The sequence below is a fragment of the Podarcis filfolensis genome (genome assembly GCF_964270895.1).
Source record: "Podarcis filfolensis genome assembly, chromosome: 3".
Classification (NCBI taxonomy): Eukaryota; Metazoa; Chordata; class Lepidosauria; order Squamata; family Lacertidae; genus Podarcis; species Podarcis filfolensis.
Window position 1 is genome coordinate 43,608,871 of NC_139606.1, and position 26,035 is coordinate 43,634,905.

Consider the following 26,035-nt stretch of genomic DNA (forward strand, 5'->3'; position numbering starts at 1 on the left):
ACAGAGGGATAAATTTGGGTCAGTGTTTCGTAGGATGTTGGGAGATGCTTACTGCACTGAGAAGTATGTCAGTCAATCAGACAACTATAGCTGGAGGCAAGGGATCAATCTAATTACTGGTTGCTCTCTAACCTAGTTCCTAGGAAAGGTTATTGAGAGGACAATGGCTCCAGCTTTGCTTCTTTCATTCCAGGCTCAGGCTCTTATAGGGAGTAGCTTGTTCAGTAAGGCAGAGCCACAACAATAGCCTCCAGGCAGCAGCTGTGCTGCCACTTACCAGAAGAAGGAGGGTGAGGAGCGAAGCATTGAAAAGGCACCTGATGGAGTGCCAAATCATAGAATCATAGAGTTGGAAGGGATTCTGTGGACCACCTGGTCCAATCCCCTGCAATGCAGGAATATGCAGCTATCCAATGCGGGAATTGAACTTGTGACTTTTGGAATTATCAGCACCATCCTCTAACCAACTGAGCTATCCAGGGGTGTATGAGCTCCACTGGTGCATCCGCACAGCCCCAGCCTTGCCAGCACTTTGCCTCTCTGCCTCCCAGTAAGCCAGGAGGCTATTGCTGCAGCCCTGCAACATCCCATTGACCTAGTGCAGGGAGAGGGACTTTTAAGGTGTTGTTGGATTACAGTTGCCATCACCCTTCCACACTGGCTAAGCTAACTGGAGCAGATGGGAGTCTGAGTCCAACAGCACCCTGCCCCTGATGTAGCAGTGCATGATGACGAACAAGGGAGGCCTACCCTTGATTTTGTACTAGCGGTTTTACTACTCTGTAGCTCACCAAAGGGTAGTGCCACCAATCGCCTATTGTGATTTGCCAGGTTTTTGACCATCTCCTTTTGCCTGCCTCAGATGGCAAAAAGAGGTTTCTTTTGCCCTTTCTTTAATGGGCTGTGGGTTTAGTTTGGCTTGGTGGGCTGCAAGGTTACTGGAATTGCCATGAGTCTGCTTTTGCAGAGTGAGGTGCTGGGTGATTGCTATTCCACCCCAGGATTCTTGGTTATCTCTAAAGTTATTGGTGTGTTAGGAAGGAATATAGGTAGGACAAGTGGGACCTGCAACAAAACATGCAATAGAGTCTTGCCTCCTAATGAAAATGTTACTCTGCAGGGTCCTAGCCAGCCAGCCAGCCATGCTTTCCTCCAGAATACTATAAACTATTAGTACGGGGTGTGTGTGTCAATTTCATGGAACTCCTTCCAGTTGAAGTTAGACAGGCTCCCTCCCTACTGAACTTCTAGCACCTCAGGAGACTTTTTATTTTAATTGTAGTTTGATTTTATCATTTTAACTTATTTTTATTTTTTGTATCTTTGGATTACAAGACTTAAGTTGCATAAACATTGTTTAAACAAATAAATACAAATATAAATGATGTGTGAATAAATCCTTTGGGTTTACAGAAGAATGAGATTAACAATAATGGTATAGCACTCTGAAGTCCTTGAGTAGAAAGTACAGAAAAAAGCAGGATATTTTGCTGCTGCTGCTGCTTTTGTTATGATTTCGTTCAGTCTTCCAGTGTTGCTCTGTGAAGAATCATTGTCAAGGCCAAATTATATGAAGGTGCGCTAGTCTAATAAGCACAGCTTGTCTGTACAACTGCATAGAAAATAGACCCCCTCCTCCTCCTCCTCCTCCCTGAAAAGGCTCTTTCCCCCCATTATGTCAGGCGGGGGAAACATGACCTTTCACAGTCAATCTTCAGCACTCTTCAACTGTGTACAATTACATTACAGGCTCAGTACATTTTTGACTGCATGCAAATACACAATGTGGGTGAGAATTATATACAAAGAACCTCACTCACTATTGCTTTCATAAAAACCCACTACTGTAATTTAAATTGTGACACTTTGGATGGGGAGGCTCTCAAAACAGTGGCACCGATGCTCCTGGAGTCACTGGTCATGTGGAGGGACAGGGTGACATTCTTTCTTTTGTAGGTACATGGGACTACCTTATAGTGAGTCAGGCCATTGGTCTACGTAACTCGGTATTGTGTCTCCTGATGGGCAGCTGCTCTCCAAGGTTGCAGACAGGAGTCTTTCGCAGTTCTTCCTGGAGATGCTGAGGACCTGGGACCAGATGCTTTACCAAGACACTTACTATTTTATTTTATTTTTACTTTTGAAGTCTAGGTTTCTCAGGAGTAGGTCAGTGCTCTTTGAAAGCAAGATTTCTGCTCTCAACCTTCTCCTTGTTTAGGATAGCACCATCTAAGGCAGTCTTCTCTAATCTGGTGATTTCCAGATGTTTCTGACTACAACTCACATTGTCCCTGTACACTGGTTCTGCTGGAAGGAGCAGAATGGAGTTAGGCACACAGAAAGCTGTCTAATAGTGTGATCTATCAACTGACTGGCAGTGGCTTTCCAGGTCTCTCCCAGACCCACTTGTAGATGTTCGGAATGGAACCTCTGGGAACTTTCATATAAATAGCAGATGTTTTGCCACTGGGCCACAGTCTTTTCTCCCAAGCAGTGGTCCAAAACATCTGGAAAGTACCAGGTTGGTGAAGCCTGCTATCAGGTAAAATTTGGGGGGAATGTTATGCACATTCAAAAGTCATTGACACTCAGGGGTCCCAACTTGCCTTCTGGCTCATCCATGACTGAAAGTGCTTTGCTTGGGCTAGATCAAGGGTGAGGAATCTTTTACAGCTCAAGGGCCACATTCCCTTCTAGGCAACCTTGCAGGGGCCACATGCCAGTGGTGGACAGAAGCAAAGGTGGGTGGAGCAACAAATGTTAATTTACACCTCCCCTACTCTCTCTGTCCCTCATCCAGGCAACCAAGAAGCATGATCAGCGTTCAAGAACAGATTCCAGCAGGGCAGAAACACTCAGTTGCCCACATAGCAGGGCTGGTACTCACTAGGTGTGGCCTGGAGAGAAGAGGTATGGCCTGGGGGTGGTCACAAAGACCAGAAAGATTCCTGGAAAAAGCACATTCACCCCCAGAGCTTGAGGTTCCTCATCCCTGGATTAGGTGTTTGTGGGCAGCTAATGTGGCACAACTGTGGAGAAACTTCTGAGACTGAACGTGGTAATCCCTGCTTGACCTTAGTGTTCATTGAACAGCCTTGGGTGTCACTCATGCTGCCAAGCCATCCTTATAATTGCTTGGCACAAGCAGAAACTGCCTGGACTAGTGCTCAAGGGGCAAAATCTGCAGTGCTACAGCCATGCCACATACCATGTTTCTCTCGCACATCAAAAAGGCTTGTGATCATGTTAAGAGCTACTACCTATGCAGAGCTGCGGAGTGAAAAATTGTGCTGGGTGTGTGTCTGGTTGAGTGCTGCATCACAAATTTAGCTCAGTATTGTTCTTTTCCTCTCCCTAGAGCCAGGAGAGCTACTGAGCCCTTAATGGGCCCAAGATAGAAATGGAGAGACTGGCTTAACTCTGCCCTGATTAAATGTAGGGCAAGTGATGCAGACTTTGCGGCATGCCCAGCTTGATAGAAGCTACAAATGTAGTCTGCCTGTCTTCCTTCTGTCTTATAGGCTCATGGCCCCAAGAGAGATACCCAAGACTGGCTGCTACCACATCAACCTCTGTGCATGATGTACTCTGTCTCCTGTCTACCTTAAAAGATACTGACTCACACAGACAAGAGGATGCACCTGTGCTTTATGGGCTGAATGTGTCCTGGCATTTCCAAAACACACATCCTCCTGCAGTCTCTGCTTGCACATTCTGCCTTGACTTGTCATCACTGTGTTGAAGCTTACGAGTAGACATCTGCAGGAAACGGTACACAGCTGCGTACAAGAAACCCACAAGAAACATGGGAAGATTGAGCTGCCCCCTCGCATTCAAATGTGTAGCTAAACATGACACTGTCATCCCTACCATGTATCATGGTGAATGGCCGCACAGATCTTGCACTGCAGAGATCTCAGGAGGAAAGGAAGGATAAAAAACATTGTAGGATGAGGTGGAGGGGGGGCGGGTGGAGGTAAGTTAAGGGCAGAGCCATAGCTCAGTGGTAGAATATCTTCTTTGCATGCTGAAGGTCCCAAGTTCAATCCGCATCAGCTCCAGGTAGGGCTGGGAATTGCATTTTTTAATTTATTTTGTTCATTAAATTTGTATGCTGCTTTTCATCCGCAGATCTCAGGGCAGTTCACAACATAAAAATATGATAAAAAGCACAAAATGCAAAAAAAGGCAGCTTCCGTATTTCCAAGTAGGGGGGAACCCAGTGGCATTTTCAGCCGATGTGTGCATTGTGTTGAGGGAATGTATTTCTCTCTTGTGAAAGTAGAACACTGATTTCAAGCCCAGCAGACCAGTGCTTTCAAAAGTTAATTAGAAAACTCTTACACCGGGGAGGGGAGATAAGCATACAGTGCGGAATTCAGTGTAGCGCCAATACCTCTGCTGGCCAAATGGACAGGGCCGGCCCAAGACATTTCAGCACCTGAGGCGAACAATAAAATGGTGGGGCCTCCCCTGCCAGCGAAGAAGGGGTGGTGAGTGAAGATGTACGTCAGGAGCAAGAGGGAATAAAGACCTTCATCTTATGGAGGAAAGCCCCATTAATCTAGCAGGTAACCTTGCACTGGCTTCAGAGAGAGCCTTGGATTAATTGAATACAGGTATATTTAGAAACAGATCATCACAGTTTCTCAGTAGACCCTACTATCAGCAGTTCAGATGATTCCACCCAGTTCATGGACCCACCTATCATTTTGACCCGACTCAAATTGATTGGGATAGCTGAAATACATACAACAAAAAAATCAAAGTTTGAGAGTAGCACAGATGTTGTAAAGGTGTGTTGATCTGTCATGGAACAGCCCTGTATTCAGATCACGTTGCTGGTTGCGAAGGAGCCCCCATTACAGTTCAGTGCCCCCAAAAATGTAGGTCTGCCACTGTCGGCACCCCCAGCACTTTCAACATTCCACCAGCCATGGAGGATGATAGCCTTAAAAAAAACCTCCCACACATATTTTAACTTTTGTAGGTTGTGCTGACACCAGAATGTACTCTCGTTTTGTTTCTTTTGCCAAAATACTTAATCTAAACTGGCCAAGTTAACAAAGATTTTGTCCAGGATACGTATAGCAAAGTCAAGGTTGGAATAAAGGGCCCAATATACTCATTTTATGGAACTAATGCATAAATACAACATACTTGCCAGCAATAAAAACATATAAAGTGATGCAAGAGAATAAGTTTTCTTGTTTCTATTATGAGTAGGACACATAATAACAATAAATTATGAAGTTTTCTAGCCATGAATGCCAAAAATGCTGGCCATGCTTTATTTACACTAGCTAATTTCACAGAAATAAGACTTTAAAAAGAAGAAGAAAAGGCATTTGGGTGGTGAGGGAGAACTGATTGGAACAAATTCAACATCTATCTGCAATGTTTACAGCACAAACTTATAAATGTCTACCAAAATGTAATTCCTGTTGAGTTGTAAGCAGATACAGAATTACAGCCTTAATGATTTACAAAGCAGAAAAGGCAGTGGAAGCAAAAGGTTTTGACTGGAAATAACCCCAAGCACATTCTTACAGCAACGGTTTGTGTCCATCTTCTGGGCCTATGGCACTAAAGGCTTTTAACACTCCTTGGACAGAGCACAAGAAAACAGATTTGGGTTAATCAGTATGCTAAGAATGCCATAGAGCAGAACAGAGCTTCAGTTATAATGGCCTCTGCTGGAGAGCGATTATCTGAGAGCACCTCTCTGTGGAGCATGTGCCAATCGTGCTCTGCAGAGCAGAATGACCACACATGCTAAAAGGCAGCAGGCAAGGCAGGACCTTTGCTCGTTTCTGAGTGTTTAAGACCGACCGGCTCTGTATTAATCAGAAGGCAATGGGGCCTTATCATATGGTTCTGCATAGGGTCTCCGTGTATTTTAATCAAATACTTAAAATATCTAGTGAAAGGCAACACCAACAAAGGGATGTACTGAATAACTCAGCAGATCAATAATAAGAGGCCCACATGCTGATCTTAAAAATGTACAATGGGCCAAACATTCAGCATCACACAGGCCAATAATTTTGACCAGCTAATGTATACTAAGATGCTTGCCACTGTGCATTTGAGGGGAGAAGCTGGCTGTTTTCAGGATGTACAAGGCATGAAATAGTGTTTAGAGATCTGTGTATTTACCCATGAAAATGTAGTGCTATCAGTTAACAGAAGCTGCCCAGTTATTTTCTGCACACCTAGTTTTCTAGGGAATTATCAGAAGCCGGGAGGAAGCAGTTTTGTTGTTGTTGCAGATCCCTTCAGATCATCTCACAGCTTTTATTTAGAAATCATTAGCATATCTTTATACCGAACTCTTTGTTTTGCCTTTTTCACTCTCCGCCTCCTAAAATTGCTTAAAAACCTTTGTGCTTCTTTGTATTATGTGACTTTGAGATAAATTAATTGCACAACCAGGAAAACAGTTGAGACATATAAATATAGGATATTTAAGGAGGAGAGGGGGTTAAGCACCCCCATGAGCATGCAGATTCCGGAACGCCTCAAGCAGAGAGGCAGAAGGGATCAAAAAGCACCAACGCCAAAGTGTATGTAAGACAAGGAGTCTGTTTAATGAAGCAGGAACAGTCACTCTAGGCTCCAAGCAGAGGTCTAGGTTCAGTAGGTTCAGTAACATATTTTGCTATATAAGCCAACCATTTTGTGGATGGATAAATTTTATAATGTAATCAGTATTCAGCAGCAGCCGCAAGAGCTTCATGGGACACTTCCGGACTGTCGTTTTTTTCAGGTGAGATTCAACTACGTAATGGCAAATTCAGGTTGTGTAGTTAAAGCTGATTTCTAGCTCTTGGGCAACCTACCAAAGAACCAGGTTCTTTAGGATAAAGAATACATTGGTTTGATGCAACGTCAAATAATAATAATAATAATAATAATAATAATAATAATAATAATAATTTTTTATTTATACCCCGACCTCCCCAGCCAAGGCTGGGCTCAAATCTGGATGAATGCTCAACAGAAAGGTTGTCTGGAAGCACCCACAGTTCTGATTCATATGGGTAATAAGATTACTGATGGGAGCAGGGAGAGAGATCTGGTAAAAATTGCATTGATTTCCCCCCATGCCCATCATTGTAACAAAGTGTCTCTAGAGGACACGCCTGTTTTGCTCTGTATTTTCTCTGTGGATGTCATGACTTGAAAGCTCTACTTCTCCTTGGGAGAGTGAATTCTATAGAATTTAACATGCACTCTGGGAAGAAGTCAGGTTTTTTTGGGGGGGGTTGTTTGTTTTTTGTCTGCTCTGATTCTTCCGACATTTAGCTTCATTCCATGTTCATGAATTCTAGTATTATGAGACAAGGACAAAACCTTTACTCCATGCTTTCTCCATGCTGTGTATAATTTGATATACTTCTATCATGTTGCCTTTTTCTCCAAACTTAAAAGCCTCAAATGCTACAATGATTCCTTATAGGGAAGTTGCTGCATCCCTTCATCAGACCTTGATTGTGACTTTTCTGAACTTTTCCCAACTTTACAATATCCTTTTTGCAGCGAGATGACCAGAACCGACCACAGTACTCCAAGTGTGGTCACACCACAGCTTCATATAGCAGCATTATTATTTTGGCAGTTTTATTTTCAGTTCATTTCCTAACGATCCGTAGCATGGAATTTGCCTTTTTTACAGCAGCCACACACTGGGTCAACACTATCATCAAACTTTTCACTATGCCCCCAAGTTCTCTCTCCTGGTGAGCTGCTATGAGTGAATATGTGAAATGAATATTTTTAATGCCCTGACATGCATCACTTTACCCTTGTTTACACTGAATTGCATTTGCCATTTTTTTACCGGTTCACTCAGTTGGGAGAGGTCCTTTAAGATAAGAGCTCTTTGCAATCTTGTTTTGCTTTGTTTGGCTGACTCATTGCTCACCCCTAACGCTAGATGATTTATGAGCAAATTAAAAAGCACAGATCCGAATAACTCTCCACATTCTACAACTCTCCACTGGGAGAACTGCCCATTTAGTCCTACTCTCTGCTTCCTGTTCCTTGACACATTCCTGATCCCAAGAAGACCTTTCCTCTTATTCCATGACTGTCAAACTTACTCAGGTAAGTTTGGTATTTTGTTGAAGGCTTTTGATGATGTCATGTGTGGAGCAGGTAAGGGCGAGTCTTGAAAGGAACAACTGAGAATTGAAAGTTAACTCCTAATTGTTCCTTTGCATGCTCCCACTGCACAAGGACTGATGGGTTGTGGGAACACACTTTATTCTATGAAGGGGAAGCAGCTTCTATTCAATACAAACCGCTTTTTCCTCCCAAAGCTGCTCCTTGAACCTCTGAAAAACAGAGGTTCAAAGAGCAGCACGAGGCTGCTTGTAAAAGGGCTTTCAAAGACCCTGTGCTGCACTTTGAAGTCCTGGCAATTGGAGCTTCAAAGCACAGCTTTGTTGGGTGCCATAGTGATGCCCAGTGATTGACAAGTTCATGGGCTTGTCCACCTTTCAAATTTGACCCAGCAGGGTAGGAAATAAAGATCCGGCCCTGCAACCAGAAAACGCTCCCCACCCCTGCTCTATACCCTCATCCACATTTTTTATTTTTTATTAAAAAAACCCATGACAACCTTGAATAGCACAGGGCCTAGGACAAAACCTCCACCCTCTTAGGCTAGGCATGCATAGAATTGCACTGCAAGTCTGCTTTTGGAGCCAGTCATAGGACAAGTATTTTATTTAGAGAAGTACAGAATATTGCTGGTGGTTTTCTGGAGCTTTATGCACCTTGATAATAAACATTATGGGAATTAGATAAAGGGTTTGGTATGAGAGTGGTTATTAAAAACAATAAAGACTGGGGAGAGGGGTGTTCCCTGGAAACAGGCAAATGCTCATTTGAAAGACTTAGAGTTATTGGAACTATTTGTTTGGATTTTAAAACAGTAGCAGAACATGGAAGCTGCCTTTCATAGTCCTGCCTGAAACCCTGGAGAGCTGTTGCCAGTCAGTATAGAGAAGCTAGATGGTAACATGGACTGATTCTGCACAAGGTGGCATCCCATGTTCCTAATGTCACAGGCGCACGGCTCTTGCAAGTAAGTATTACCCAGATGGAAACCAATTGCTTTCATTCTATTAACAGAAAGACAATTTTCCTTCCCATTAACTTCCCAAAAAACCTAAAAGTACTTTGAATACTGTAAGCGACTTGAGTGAACAAACAGTACTAGGAATTGTGGAACACACAATATTCTAATTTTCAATAGCCTGGGTGTTTATGCCTGGAAACAAAAACAAACTCGTTGATAATGGTTCTTTCAGGACAGCTGGCGAAGTGCAAAACAAAAACGGAACCTCATCTTAATAATTTGGCTAATATCACTAATCTTTTCAGGGGCTGGGATTGTGTCCTTTCAGCTCCAGTCTGGCTTGGACTACGGCTTCCAAAGGATTTGAAGTTCCTCATCTGAATCACCTTAGCCTTGTCTTGTTTGCTCCTCCACAACCAACCGACTTTCCTGTTACTTCATCCTCCCTGGTTTTCTAGTCTTGTCCCTCTAGTCCACAAGTGAGGAGCCTTTCCTCAGCCCATGCAACCTTCTCTAGGGGCTGTGTGCTAGCAGTGATTGGGGCCAGATGCAGACATGGGGGGCTGCCAACCTAAACATTTTGATTGGCTAAGCAAATGAGATTGGCAGAAGCATCTAGGATGCTGTGCAGCCAGTGAAGAATGTATTAATAATGACTGTCAGTGCTAGGAGGAAGACTGGACTATGTATGGCCTTGGAGGTTTTGAGGGGCTCAGAATCGTAGGAGGATGTTGCACCATGCTTTGCCCAACAGATGAACCTCCACTGCCCTGAGGATAAAAATTAAACCTGAAGGGAAGCATTTATGTTGTTGTGCATGGCTTATTATAGCATTATTATTATAATCACAATTCCTCTAAAACCAAGCACCAGTGGGGGAACAAAAAGACAAAACTGAAGGGTAATGGAAGTTCTGCATCCTCTGTAGAGAACAGGGCGAGGCTTCCTTGTATTAATAGGTTAATGAGGTCCAGCAATTGTCCATTATAATCAAGTTTCTCAAACAAACCAGAGAGATGATGTAATGGATGTTGGCCCCTGCATTTAGGTCATAGATTTCCTATAGTGTATAACTTCCGCAAAGAGCAAAACATTAGCTTAATTGTCTGCAGAGTATAACATTCCGGTGGCTCACTTGGGACCTCATTGCCAGTGCACTGCTAACACGTATGGGGAGATACTTGTTGCTCCAAGGACTAACAACCCAAATGTTTACACAATGCTTGGCAAGCTGACATATTTCTGTAGGGCAGTCAGCTAAAACTGCTCCATTTAACCAGAGTGAATAGCTTAAACTTCGAACAGTGTGTATGTTGTGGGGAGTACATTTTGTATGGAAAGCTGGTTTACATTTATATTTAAGTTATCACCTCCATATAGGGGCAAGTTACTGGTCAATCTCAGGAGTGCTTCCTCCTGGAATTTCTAGAGGACAGTTGCTTACAGTTCCTGAGAAGAGGCTCCGGAGCATGAGACAGATTATCTTTCCCTGCCCTCCCCCAGAGAGTTGGAAGCAATTTAAAGGAGAGATTGGTGCTTGTGAAGTGTGCACTCAATTCCATATTCGCCTTGGATAAATGGGGCCATTAGAAAAGTGTTTGTGCATGTGTGTACACCAAGTGAAGCAGTGTACCTCTCAGACAACGCTCTTTGAAAATGCTGTTTTGTCTCCAGCCTGTGTGCTTCTGCTGTATGGATTCAGTGCACAAATGACACAACTAGTGCAGCTGTAGATAGATAGGTAGATAGATGATAGATAGATAGATATAGATAGATAGATAGATAGATATAGATAGATAGATGATAGATAGATAGATAGATAGATAGATAGATGATATAGATAGATAGATGATAGATAGATGATGATGATAGATAGATGATAGATAGATAGATGATTAGATAGATAGATAGATAGATAGATAGATGATAGATAGATGATGATGATGATAGATAGATGATAGATAGATAGATGATTAGATAGATAGATGATAGATAGATAGATAGATAGATAGATAGATGATAGATAGATAGATAGATGATAGATAGATATTCTCCACAAAGAATCCAGAGATTAGGCTGATCAGCATTCCAGGGGCCACAGGCAGCCCCCAGCCTCAATTTTAAGTAGTCTGCCCCCCCATTTCACAGGAATACCTTTGCTTCATATTTTTCAGAGTTATTTTAAATGCATTTTCCCTCTTCCAATAGTTTCAGAACAATTGGAAGGGGCAGTATTTGATTTGACAGAAATAAATTGATGGTTTAAAAACTTCTTTCTTTCTTTTTTTGGCTTAGGGAAAAGAAAATCACCTCCCCCCCCCCTCCACAGCTGTCTGAGAATAAATTGGTAGGCTTCTGCCATGTGCGTGTGTCGCACACTAAAGTAAAAAAAGGAATTACTTGTCACTTGCTTTCCAGAACAGTAGCTAGCTGTATTAGCCTGTTGCAAATTAATGATCATTATCATATTCCTTCTCTGCATCTAAGACTAGCCCCAGCAAACCAAGCGGTGCTAACTTCTGAGTAGACCTGCATAGGATGGGGAATTTAATCCTAACTCAAAGCAGGGCGATCTTTATTCCAGATTAGTTAATCCAGAACACTTTTATCTGTGTAGCTGCTGGCAAGTGGCCCCAGAAAGAGAGCATGTGGCCCTTTCAGGATGAAGAAATTGTTCACACCTGGATTAGACCTTCTGAACCAGCTCTATGCTTCATTCAACTCTGCCTCTACCATGCTGATTTATCTAGAGGCCAAAAGTCTTAAACCAGCGCTCATTTTCTGATGTTGATTTCTATAATGTATCCACATGTTAATTTAACTACTGCTTTACACTGAGTTTGGGCTAAAAAAGGAGAAATAGCCATAATTCCCAAGAAAGAAAAGAAGAAGAATTGATCAGAAGAAGAATCAATTTGAAAAGAGAGTATTGTCACTCTAATCTCATGATTATTGGGAGAGCTGAGTTCCTTTCCTCCCCAGCCCCTCATGGAAAACTTCAGAAGACTGATCTCTGGGCAAAACATTGGCATACTTATCTCATGTACAGAGTCCTAGCAAGTGCAAAGAAACAAACCATCTGCCTATGCAGTTCCATCAATTGTATGTCACAAAAAAGCAACAACCCATTAACTATCCTTTGGATGATGTGTTGAGGAAATAAGCTGCTAGAATTTAAATGCAAGACCAGTTCAGTGAGAGTGCAGGAGGATCTTAACTCAAAATTAGATAATCTACAGTACCTGTTCTGTCCTCACCACCTATGTATATACCAGTGACTGGTGTGTCTCAAATCTGCATCTACAATTGAAGTCTATCAAGCAAATGTACATATTGGACTGGTTGAATACCCTTTCCTTCCCCCACCTTCAGGACTGAACATAGCAGTGTTGCTAGTAAAAGCTGACAGGGCATGTATGTGTGGATTTCCTTCCAATTAACTATGCTTATGACTGCAGCCTGACTTTGAAAGGTTGGAAATCGTACTATGTGGGGGATAGAATCGTTACGGCTTACTAAAATAATGATTCTTGCATAGGGATGAGCAACGATGTCAACTGTGGTTTCTCTCAGTTTCCCATTTTTTCAATCTTAAATTCAATTTTCCACATTAGTTTGTGATTTTCTTATACTAAAAAAGAGTCCTGATGAAAATTCACCAGCATATTAGGGCACATGTAGTGTGCAATTTTCCTAAACAGATACATTTTTGCAAAGCATTTCCCCTTATTAAAGTGAATTTTGGCACATTGTTTTCCCGAAGTATGCATTTATGGGCACACTTTAGTATATGGACTTTTTGCACACATTAATCGGCTGGAGAACCACATTGCAAAATTTAGAGAAGTGTAATGGTTGTGTTTTGATTTGCATATTGTTTTGAAAAGGGCAAATTGAAAAGGGTAGGTTCACTTTTTAATGTGAACTGAAGGGGATTCTCCCACTGCCATCCATCAGTCTTGCATACCAAGGAAGGAGCTGTATCTAAGCAAAGAGTTGTTACGTGGTTGTATTTTTAAATGGAAAAGGACATCTTCTAAAATCAAGAAAAGATGTTCATGCCACTATTTTCCTCCCTATGGAAAGGAAGAATTCTCTCATATAGTAATAGAATTTCAAATTTGGGAGGGTTTTAAAAGTCATCTAGTCCAACTCTCTGCTCAACATAGGATCTACTGTGCAGGATGCAACCACACCATGTCCAAGTGCTGCCCAGTATCTGCTTCAATACCTCCAGCAAAGGTATTTAAAGTATATAATGTAAAACACACACATATTTTCATCTGACAAATGAGGAACATGGAGAGGGTGAATAGGGAGGGAAATGCACTAAGACTTACCCTGTACCACCATGAAGGTCAGTTCCCATTACTACCTCTGGCAAAACATATATTTTGGGTCTCCATATTACAATGTCATGAGGGTCATGTGAGCACTCCATCATGGGCTCATATCTCAAAAGGATGTACCATCACCCAGCGTTAGAGCTGGCCTAAAGCACTCAGTAATCTTAGCAGGAGGATGCAAAAAAGGTGAACACACAGCTGAGCCACAGGCCCTGCCTTAGAGGACAATATCAGACCAAAGTCTATATCTAGTGTTCCCCCCCAAAAGCTGACTAGATGCCCCCAGGGCACTCACAAGTAGATTATGCAGGTGGTGGCCTTCCTCTGTGACATGCAAAGAGACAGTATTATGTAGTGGTTAGATAAATCCTGGCCCTTTCTTATCCATCAGCAGCTCTGTGTGAAGATCTGCTTCAAGTTGATCAAAGTAGATGAAAGGTAGACGTGTCTTCCTTACAAATATGTAAAAACAAGGAGGTCATCCATGCATTTTGCAATAACATGCTTGCAATTTTTGAGTTCCAGTTGCAGTCAGCGTTGGCGTTTGCAGGGGAGTGTGAGCGAGAGCTCATTTCCTTTTTGTGGGCTCCTCACAAGACTCTGGTTTGGCCACCAGGAGAAGAGAATGCTGGACCAGGTGGGCCTTTGGTCTGACCCAGCAGGGCTCTTTCTGTGCTCTTGTGTTTGTCTTGGATCTACCATCAGACAGCTTTATTGGGCGTCCCTGAGTACAAGAATCAGTGTCATTCTCTCTGCTTTCCCCACACTCTTCATGATTTTCAGTGGCCGTTTGAGCTTGAGAATATGACACCATGTTGCAAATCTCTTGAGCAGAAGCAATGTGCATTCTGGGTACTGTCGCAAAATATCACGACACTGTAGCCATGCCAGTTAGGCCTGACTGTTTCCTTTGGGGGTCGGTGGAAACATATAACGAAGGGGGCCATGTGAATAAAATTCATCTGTGTTTAAATAGCAACGCGTTGTCTTGCTTTCTATAAACAGCTCTCAGTGGGAACCAAGGGATTAGGCCCCTTAATATGAAGCGCTCAGGACTTCCTGGATTAGCCCATTCCATTAACAGTCTTGGCCGTTCTGCCTTTGGCTGACTGAAGGTCTTTTGAAAACAGAAACCACCAGTAATTTTTTTCCACGGGGCTGCTGCCAAGGCCAATTGGTCTAAAATTTCTCCTCGCCCTGTACCACCCCTAAACATTTACATTTTCCTTGGCTCTGTTATTTTGCACGCCTCCTTTATAAAGGGAAGAAAAATACCAGTTTCGGAAACAAGAGCTCACAGTAGTTTTAAAATCCAGCTGGGTGACCCGCTCTGAGCACATTCTGCTGATGCAGGCAGGCTAATAACAGAGTTTTGCAATGCAGCTGTGCCCTCTCCTGCCTCTTTGTGTCAGCTCCACAGCCACCAGCTTACAGATTAGAGGAGCCAGGCAGAGTCCCATTTTCAACACATTTCGCATGAGAACATTTCTACCTCTCTCAAAATATATTTGCCGGCTAAGAACAGAAGATGCTAACAAGGAAAGAAAATACGGGACAGTACTCCTTACGTGTTCTTGGATCTCCCAGTCACAAAAGTTGTGGTCTGAGTAGCAGAGTAGCAAAATACCATATTTTGCCATGCTCATTAAAAAAATGATTGACTCAGCAGGGTCTTCACTAAGGTCAGGAAGAATTAATTGAGAACTACAAGTGGTTTATGTAGTACAGCTACGTTCAAGTGACTCAGTTAACACTTGAATCTGGAATCCTGGGGTTTGCATCACAGAATGCCCATGTATCTCAAGTATATACCCCATTCACTTCACTAAACAGAGCGCCTACCACCACAAATCTATGATAGCAGGGCTGCCCCCTCCATGAGGAAGGGAAGCAATGGAAAAGCCCTGGTGGGTAAGAGAGCATGAAGTGCACAACTGAGCCCCTATATCTGAAACAGATTCTGAATCCAGGTAATTGCCTCCAACAACGCAGCGAGACCCAAAAGAATTGGCATTATGAGCTGTGGAGCAGCTTTTAGGAAACTCCTGACTTTGGATGCAGAAGAGTCAGGGCCACCCTACCATTAGGCAGATGACTTGGGCAGCTGGTTTTGGGTGTCATGAAAGGCTAGCCATTTGTTGTTTCATTTATTGTTGTGTTTTTTTAATGTCATGGAGAGGAAGAGGCATGTGTAGGATTGTCTACCTCAGAAGACAAAACAACTTGGCTGGCATTGGGTACTACGGACTCTGGCAGGAGGGCGAAGGGCATCTGCTGATGCACCTCAGGCAGCAAAATGTCTTGGGCTGGCCTCGTAGGGAACCATGCTTTTGGTCCTTCATTCACAAAAACTACTGGATGGCTGAAAGCAAGTCACCATGTCTCATCCAACCATATTATGCATGGCTATGTTGGTGATAAATTGGGGTGATCTGCATATATTTCACTGAGGTTTGCCACCAAGTGCACATTCCACAGGGAGATTTAGTGCATCACAGTTGCTCAACAAGTTTACACATATTTCCCCTCCAATATTTATTGAGCTTTTCACCATAGATGGTCAAAAAGCAGTTTACAATATGGTCTTTTTTAAAAAGTACAGGTGAAATGTAAGTTCTATAAATAGGCCTAGCACAGCTTACTTAAAATATGATGTGGGTGCTTTCAAACATCTGTTCATCAATTTAATATTTTACCTACAGGTGATAGATGAAGTGGCTCCTGGGAGGGAGGGAAGGTAGATTATATGTACCTCTTGTCTATAGTTATATCTGCAGATATCTATAGTAATCTGCCTAGAGCAGGAAACAAATCTAAATGAATAAAAAAGCCAGATCTATTAAGCAGTATCTTTAGTTTGTAAAAAATGAGAGTGAAATACAAAAGTTCAGAAGAAAATATCACTCCTAAAGGCCCTGGTAATGTCAACTCATCACTGTGTCTGAAGACCCTAACTCAGGTGGGGCTTGCAAGGAAAAGTCTTGCCAGTGATTGCCTGCTCCTGTATTCACTTTTCTGAGACTCAGGGCAAATGGATAGACAGATAATTACAAATATTGACTGGCAGAAAGGTGAACATCTAGATAACAGCACCTGAGGGGGGTTTAAATGGTCCCAAAATTGTTACAGGTTGCCTGAAGGCAACGCACGAGGACAAAATGCACAATCAAAAGGAACTATTTTTATCCAAAGGCAATTTTTATTTCCTGCTATTACGCTCAAAAGCGGAGTATTTTGTTTTATTGTCTGCATCAAAGTAAGGCCCAAAGGGTGCTGAGAGATTGATGCTCCTTTGTATCAGACAGACTCTACACAAATACAAAAACATTATATCTTAATGGTTTGTCTTTTTTATTGTATTCTTAACATAAATTACCTGCAATCTCAAGGATCCTGGAAAAAAACACACACGAGGTTGTTTGTCCATGTTGCTCTTCAAGAAGGTAAAAGGTTCTGTACAAATGAAAGGAAAATGTTCTCTCTGCTTATATGTCCTGTTTCCATGACAGATGGTAGATTTTGTCAACTTCTTGTGTTTTCTGATTGTTTACAGGTCCAGCAGCATCCCAGTGACCTCCAAGCTATCATACTGTGCTTTGTGTCTTCAACCTAATCATGTTCAGAATTCAACCATCTACAAAGTTGTATATCAAACAATGGACTATGTAGTACATATCATATGTAAGTTCACCGAACCACTGCATCTAGTTGACCTTATTTATTTATATGCACACCCCTATATTACTGCACTGTAAAGGTCTTTATATTGAAGGTCTTCAGATTAATGACCTGCCACATTTCCTTTCTTTCCTTACAGTAACCCATTGGGTTTTATCATTTCACATCAATTGCTTAATGAAGGACTGTATACAATTGAATAGTTTTGTGGAACCAGAAGAGCCACTGATAAGAACAGAATTATTAACCTAGATAAGTTTAATGATTTTCATAATTATTTTCTCTTTAATTGTCCCCTTTTATGAAATCTAACTAGTCAGATGGAATGTAATCATACAGCAAAAACTGCTGTTAATAATTTGTAATCTATTTTTAATAATGATACAAATCTATATGACTCAGTCTTCTCAGGGTGCTTGTGAAATGAACATCTGCAATACAGTGGTACCTCAGGTTACAAACACTTCAGGTTACAAATGCTTCAGGTTACAGACTCTGCTAACCCAGAAATACTACCTCAGGTTAAGAACTTTACCTCAGGATGAGAACAGAAATTGTGCGGCGGCAGCAGGAGGCCCCATTAGCTAAAGTGGTACCTCAGGTTAAGAACAGTTTCAGGTTAAGAACGGACCTCCATAATGAATTAAGTTCTTAACCTGAGGTACCACTGTACTCTTTTCTTTCTCACAAGCAAAAGAGAAAAATTAATTATGGGGCTAGCTAGTCTGTCTCCCCCCACCTGCAGGCCTTAAAAAAAGATAAAATCCATCTGGGCCTGGGGATTTATTTTGTTTCATTAGCTATCTTTTTTGTTTGTTTGCTTCATTTTATTTTTAAGTATTTATGTTTTCAATCCTAGAGCAGGAAACAGAGGCAGGAGGATCCCAGCCAGCAACAGCTATCAAGAGTGTCCTTCCCACAGAGCCAATGATTTGGTGTCCCCAAAAGCTGTGATTTCTTTGAAGCATTCTGAATCCAACTGCAACAGGACAGGATGCTTGGCAAACTCTGAAATTTGATGCAGTGTGAGGATGTGGAAATTGCATGTTCGAAACAAACTTTCTTTCAGAAATGTATTTATCAAATTTACCTTAAAGGTATTATAAGAAAGGAAGGAAGGAACTGTTCCATTTCTTTTACTATTTGAATGTATAAAAGCAAAAAATTCAAGGGCCATGACAGCTTTTACATTCAACTGAAAGCTGTATAATGAAGACTTGTTCTTTTTGTGTGAAAGTTACCTTAGGAATTGATGCATCTTTAAACTAGGTACTGTATTGGAGAGGATGGGGTGGTTGGGTTTGCTTTTGAAGCCCATAAGCATTCTTTTGGATTCTCCATACAAACTGAACTATGAAAAATGTCTAGAAGTAACCACATGCAGAAAACCCTGCATAACTAGATGAATAGATATACATATCAATTGTGCGTTATGGTAAGTGTCTTATGCAAGTTAACATTTTGTATGCATAATATCCTCCTTGAAAACTGAGACCTCTAAACTAAGTGCCACCTCTCCCATTGAATAATTCTGTAAGGCAGAAATGGAACCCACAAAAGCAGAAAATTCATGTACAAGTCCCTGAAGACATTTCAGCATCTTCTAAAGTGGTCACGTACAATATAGTCAGCCAAAGGAGTCAGGGAAGGGGGCAATACATTCGACATTTCTTTGCACTGATTTCTCATTTAGCCTTGGTGGGTTAGGGCAGCTACTTTGTACGGCTTACAAGACATATTTCTTCCAGATGGCTCTTGGTTGAACTCTTTCTGTTGCTGCTAAATTTGATTATTAGGTTCTGCTGACATTTTTGTTTTCTTTGTATTTCATATTATTGATTATAAATGGCTTTGAAGAGCTAGGGAAGGTGGTATCTACACACTTTAATAAAATAAATAAATAAAAGAATGCACCTTCCCTCCCACCCAATGCATTTGCAAAAACTTATTTTCACACAAAAACCTATGCGCTAGCTCCAGAAATTAGGAACCTAGGAAGCTGCCTTATCCTGACCATGGAGACATTCAGCTCAGTATTGTCTACACTGACCAGAGCGGTAGCTCTCTGAGGTTTCAGACAGAGTCTTTCCCAACCCTGGAGATGCCAGGGATTGAATCTGATACCTTCTGCATGCAAAGCAGGTGCTCTGCTACTGAGCAATGGTCCTGTGGTTGCTTCCAATGCTGTTCTGAGTAACATTCTCACCTGAGAAGTCACATGCAAGGAAACAATGGTCTGTTGCTTCTCACAGTAGACTCAACCAAGCTGGGTGATACATCCATGGAAGAAGCTACATTGTTGGCTTCACTCATTGATGACACAGGTTCAAAATGTACTGAGAGTGCATGGGATGGGATAAAAACACACCGCTTCCCTTAGTTTCTGAGAACATGAGATCTTAAGGCAGGGGTGCATTCCGGATGTTGTTGAATTCCAACTCCCATCAGCACCAGCCAGTTTGGCCAATGATCAGGGATGATGGGAGTTATAGGCCAGCAAAACCTGTAGGGCCATAGCACAGGTTCCCCTTAAGGGCTGGCTTGCATGTTGACAACCCATTGACCATAACATCAAGTGATGACCATCACATGTGCGAATTATTCATCACAGGTTAATCACTACAGACTGAACCTTTTTATCATGTCTTAATTCAGAAGCAATGCTTTCTAGCAGTCAGAAATCAAGTGTAATTAAGTTGCACACAGTACATGAATGCATGAACCAAACCAAAGAGTAAAGCATCATTGCAATCATACATACCTCGGCAAACTGTTATTTACTCATTGTAGATATGAACTCATTACGTTCATGTGCACATACTGGGTTTCCGATAAGAACTTCCTGTTGAAAATAGGACCTTTCCTGGCACTTCCTGTGTGGATATTTCACACACAAACACACACCCTTTCCTCCAGCATTGTAATTTCTCTGCCACCCCATAAAGCTTCTTTTGCTACATCTGTGACTCTCGGGCACAACACTGACCTTTCACTGTACATACCTTGGCTGACTTTGATTTAGAGTAACCTTTTGACGGCTTTCCTATCCCCCTGCTAGGAAAGGAGTACTACAGAGCAGTGGAAGATGTGGTGGCATGAGGAATGACTTGCACTATCACTTCTGTTGCAGAGAAGTAGCTGGTTCAGGAAGAAATCCTTCTAGCAAGCTGTCCACAAAGAGATCAGCATTTATTTTCCTTTCAGTTCTTACTCCATATAAGGGATTTTCATTTTTACTTGCTAACTTTTTGGGATGGCATGTGGCAATGATTAGACTAGGAGAGCGACTGTTTTCCTGGACTCCGGACAAGTTTGCAAATCAATAATGTATCTGTGAAAGGTCACATCCAGAATTGCTCATTTGTCTCATGGGTGATCAGTGGCTTGGCTAAACTTATACGATACCATTTCCATAAAAGTGGGTAGCAGCAATTTGAAGGAGACAGTAGAGGGCATTGATCATCTTGCAACTTGGGTAACTGAGTCAATATTATTTATATACTTACTTACTTACTTACTTACTTACTTACTTACTTACTTACTTACTTACTATGTTTCTATATCACCTTTCTGCCAAAGCACTCAATGTGCTTCAAAGTTATGGCTTGCAATCTAGAATGCACAACACAAAAGGGAAGATAGGAAGGGCAGAAGAAAATAATACACTCTCCGGGGCATTCTGGGACAATACATGGTGGAAGCCAAGAGCGGATGCCGAAATCAGCTCTGAAACTACTGCAACGGCTAAGAAAGTTAATCCACTCCCCAAAGAAGCATTGAATGGATAGGAACTGGTATGATTCTGAGTCATGAACAATAAACCTATTTGTATCCATTCACCACATAGCATAGTGCCTGCCCAATTTCAGGGAGATTGATTATAGGACACCATATGAGATGCAATTAAGAATGGCTGACATCTAATAAGCATCACGTTATTTTCAATTACAGGTGAACCTGAGTTTTGCCACCTATAGCATGGGAGTTTTGCACCCAAATATAAAGAAGTTTGCAGGTTTTATAGCATGGTCAGGGAACCATGGTCTGCTGTCTGAATGCAGCCCTCCAGGCCTCTTTGTCTGACCCTTGTGGCTCTCTTGGGATCACACATGCACCCTAACCACCCGGTTACTGGCCCAGCTCTCTCCTCCTTGTTTTAGAAATTAACTACTGAATGAAGGACAAGATGTGCATGAGGGACAAGAGGCACCCTTGGCTGACCTGATGCAAGTGTGGTTGGCAGCCTCCCTCTTTCTGCTGAGGGCAGCCCTCTGGGTCAGGACCTGCTAGCTGTTCCCAAAGGTGTTAGGCTTTGGGTCCACGTTCCATCAGATTTTGTGTGCTCATTGTTCTGCTGCCCATTGTAATTCCTACAGAGCCCGCCCCCATGGTTCTGATACATGCTGGGCAGGATGATCTCTGGGCAGGGTTGAGAGAAAGAGGGATGAATGCAGCCCTTCCATGGGGGCAGCCCTGGACCAAATGGAGCAAGGACCATCTTTGGGCCTTCCGCAGCTTCAGATTTTGACAGCCTTGGTGGGTCGGTGTTGGCTTTCTTTATTGCAACTGCTGCCCATTCTACAACTTTGATGCACCATGTATTTATTTATTTGATACCTGCAGTGCAGGGGGTTGGGCTAGATGACCATTGGGCTTCCCTTCCAACTCTAAAATTCTATGATTCCCCTAGAATTGCTTTCCCTGCCCCCCACCCCCCAATGAAAGGGGGAAACCCACAACAGATTTAGTGGGAGCATGGGGCACACACAGGCAGAGGAGAGGGAGGGGAAGTTCCATTACATAGCCAAAAATGCCTGTGCTTGTAAAACTGTTTAGTTGATTACAGTCCATTTAGCTTACGGAGTATGTACTCATTTATATTTTATATTATTTTATTGTAGGCAGCTTCACTAACTTTTTCTTGTGAAGTGATTTATGAATATGCAATTTTTTAAGAAAATAAAAAATAAAAATTCAGTTATGGTACACCTGCCCTGAATGTTGAAGGAATTCATTTCCAGGAGAACGGCACTATGTTATTTCCTGGATATACCAAATAGTACTTACCAGCTAATAATGCAAGTTTTAAATAATGCAAAAGGGGTGAAATTCCACCATGATGATTGTCTGGCCAGGACTTTTGAGATCCCAAACTCAAAAAATAGCTGAAATATTTGTATGTCTATAAGCAGTGCTATTGGTGCCGGAACTCACCATGAACACCTCCCTCGTTCTCTTAAATGGCAATGGCGCCCACTTGAGAGCTGCCAGAACTGAGTTCTGGTGAGTTCCAGGTGGAAAAAAAAAATACCTGTCTATAAGAAAAATATATACAATTCTGAGGGGAAAGTATATCTTATTTCTATTGGGAATCAAAGCTAAAATTAATAAGCTATATTTAAAAAACCTAATTTAATTAAAACATAAGTGCTCCCCATCTGGTGTTATTTGTACAAAGTTGGGGATAGACAGAGTGATTGTGCAATTAATCTGTGTTTCCATTACATTTTCTATCCACGACATGCTGGTCAACATATATTTTATATTAGATTTGTTACTTTCATTCTCAGCCTCTTTAATGTTTTAAGTTAACATTTAAACAACTGACAAACCTCATTGTGTGATAGAAAGAATATAATAATGGGTAATATGCATTCCAGAAATCTTTGCTGACACCTACGAGACCTTTGCTCCGTTTACTTCAGCGGAGGGCATAGCTCAATGTATGCAAATAGAAACATGCATGTAGGTGTTAGCCCTCCATTAACGCTACTAACAAAGGCTGCTCACTCAGATACTCCCTGTGCATAACATGAAACCTTTGATCAGGGTCAATGTATTTTTAAATCGATTAATCAGATAATTAGTGTTCTGCCAGCCAGCTTGCTTGTAGCTGTGACTTGTTTCTCTTTGCCTGCCTTCTGTTGAATCCTGCTTGCAAAGTGCAAAATATCTGAACGGCTATCAGCATTAGTATCTCATTAGGACTCTGCGAGCTATTTATCAGTGCAAATGCAAATGCAATCATTGCTTTAGTGTTCAGTGCCATTTGCCTGAAAGTTCTGGTAAATACAGATAAGGTGAGGTTTACTATGGTGCTTTTTTTTTTGGTAGGCCTTTTAAGCATCCCAAATTAAAACTGTAATAGCCAGGCGCTTTCCAGGTGATCCAGAGGCAAAACCAGTTCCAAGCCTGTTGTCTCTGATTTGGAAACACCAGGGAACAGCTGTAACCAGCACAATTGAATAGAATAAGGTGCTGCCTGCTACTGCTGCACAAAATCAGCAGCAGCAGTGTGACACTGTTGCTGTATTGACGTGCAATGCCTTATCTTGGTTCATTTTGATATGAGTTGTCACCCTTTTTAGAAACTGGACAGCATAAGCTGTAAATGAACATAGCACATGTCAGCTTCTCCCAATAATACCAGCACTATATAAAAGGCGGTGACTGAGGACCTAAACTACTTCACAGTAGAAATGTGGACCACTGGGGTTGTAGATTGATTGGCAGCAAAGCCCAGCTCAAACCAGTTTGTGAGAGTGGCATTTCAGATCACAGGGTGTCACTTGTCTTCATTTTTCCCTCTGTGATGCCCTGTTCAGTTCCAAAAAGATGCTTTTAGATACCCTCCCTCTTAATTTATATCATGTCCTTTCCATAGCTGTCAACTTACAGATTTGAAAATAAGGGATCAGCAGCCTCGAAAATAAGGGATCAGCAGCCAAAATAAGGGATTTTGCTTTGCTTATACAGAAATCTGGCACTGATGGAGCCATGCTGCTTTTGCTGCCACTGACTGTGTTTTGCAGGGGGTTGGACTAGATGATCCTAAGGGTCTACAACTCTGACCAAAGAAGAGTGGCAGACCAAACTGATGAACGACGTCGAGATGGCAAAGCTTACAGGCAGAATTAGAAACCAGGAAGAGGACCTCTTTAATAAAGAATGGGGAAAGTTTCTAATTTAGTTGAAAAGCTATTGTAAAGAGTTACATACATTGGTAGGATTGACAGAAAACTTGTAGTAAAAATTTGAACTATGGAAATTTGAACTATAAAAATAGAGTTATGAAAGGGATGCAGAGGGGGAAATCACTACATTAAGATGCTGCACTGGTTGGAGGGTATGCCAAGCAGCACGTCGGGGCTGCCGTCCATTGGCCCTTCCCCACCCGAGGGGGGGGGGAGGGAGAGAGACTCTCACCCTGTTGCGGAGATTTGAACAGCCGACCTTCTGATCGGCAAGCCCTAGGCTCAGTGGTCTAGACCACAGTGCCACCTGCGTCCATATGGAGTACATTGCAGTAATCCAACCTGCAGGGTACCAGGTCAGGGACAGCAGTGCTCAGGCTACCTTGGTCCAGAAAGGGTTAAACAATAAAAGAAGAAATGGAATAGAAAAAAATAAAAAGATCAGCAAGGTAAAGCTGTTTCCATACCTGTCTGGCCCAATTCAGTACTGGATTCACTCTTCTAAGCTGTAAGCATCAAAAGTACAGGTTGCAGAGTGGTACAATTATTTACACAGAGATGCTGAGAGCCTCTTGTGGGAGATCAATCTGTTATAACGCTAAAGATCTTGTTTTGGCTTCAAGGCAATAAAATGGATCAGTGAAAGCACAAAGCTCGCTATTAGAAGCCGATTAGATCATCACCACTCCATAAAAACAGAAAGAGAGGAAGAGTCTGGCAAGAGGAGGGAGGATGGCACATTAATGCAAAGAATACAAAATGTCAAAGTGCTAGGATTACTGAAATTAGGTTTGATAATTATACCACTTTAATTTATGGTTTGACTCAGATCTGGATGTCTTAGTGTGGCAAGATGACAGACTGAAGAAAGTGTTCACAAATGCCTGACTCACAATCAGTCAGCAGCACAATATATCTTCCAGTGTGATGTGTTTACAACAGAGGAGTTGTTATAAGATGTCAACTCTGAGCTCAATATGTAGATAACAGAGGTGTGCGCACATGCACACAGATGCACACACATCCCTCCATTCCTATGGAGCCAATTCAAGAAGGCTCAAGTTAATATCATGTTGGGTGCACATCCAAAGCAGATCTAAATGGTTTGGAAGCAGGTTATTTGAAGGGCTGCTTACACCCATATACATATCTGCCTGACCCTTACGACAGGCTTCAGAGGCCCTGCTTAAAGGATGCCATCAATATATGTTAGATTGGTGGACACTAGAGAAAACAGGGCCTTTTCAATGGTGGGCCCATGGGAACACCTTACCAATACATTTGGTCCCTTTTAGTTAGCTTTTAAATGGGCCTCAGAATACTTGCTGTCTTGATCTGCTTTTAGTTGAGAAACTGAGCTTAGTATTTTAATTGTTGAAACTGTGGCTGACTGTGTATTAAATTGTTTTATTTGTTCTATCTGATCAGCTATGCTGGCCTGTAGGGCATTTTAGACTTCTGGTTTAATTATAATGCATTATTTTAGTTGTATTTTACTTTTTGTATTATTTCTCAGAGCTGCATTGGGAGTGTTTGCCCTGAAACGCAGCACAGAAATATTGGAAATAATATCAACAAACAAACATGCAATGTTTCCTTAGGAGTCAAAAATCTAATTTCAGGGTTGTTGTTTTTCCATTGGCAAGGTAATAGGATTAGAATTACAAAACCTTTTGTGTTCGCTGCAGATGTCCTAGTGCATAAATGGCATCTTTGTCCAAAGATCTGGTGTATAATTCAATCCTTTTAGTTAGTAAGATATTTCAAAAGTTCATTTGGGATAGTTCTGCACCTCACTTCTCACTTAAGAGAATGCAGATGCCAGTATAAGAAGGAGGATTTAATTTTTCAGCAGTTAGTTTATACCATAATAAGGCATATCTTTTCACACACACACACACACACACAAATGACTGGCAAATTTATTCCACTATGAATACCCCAACATG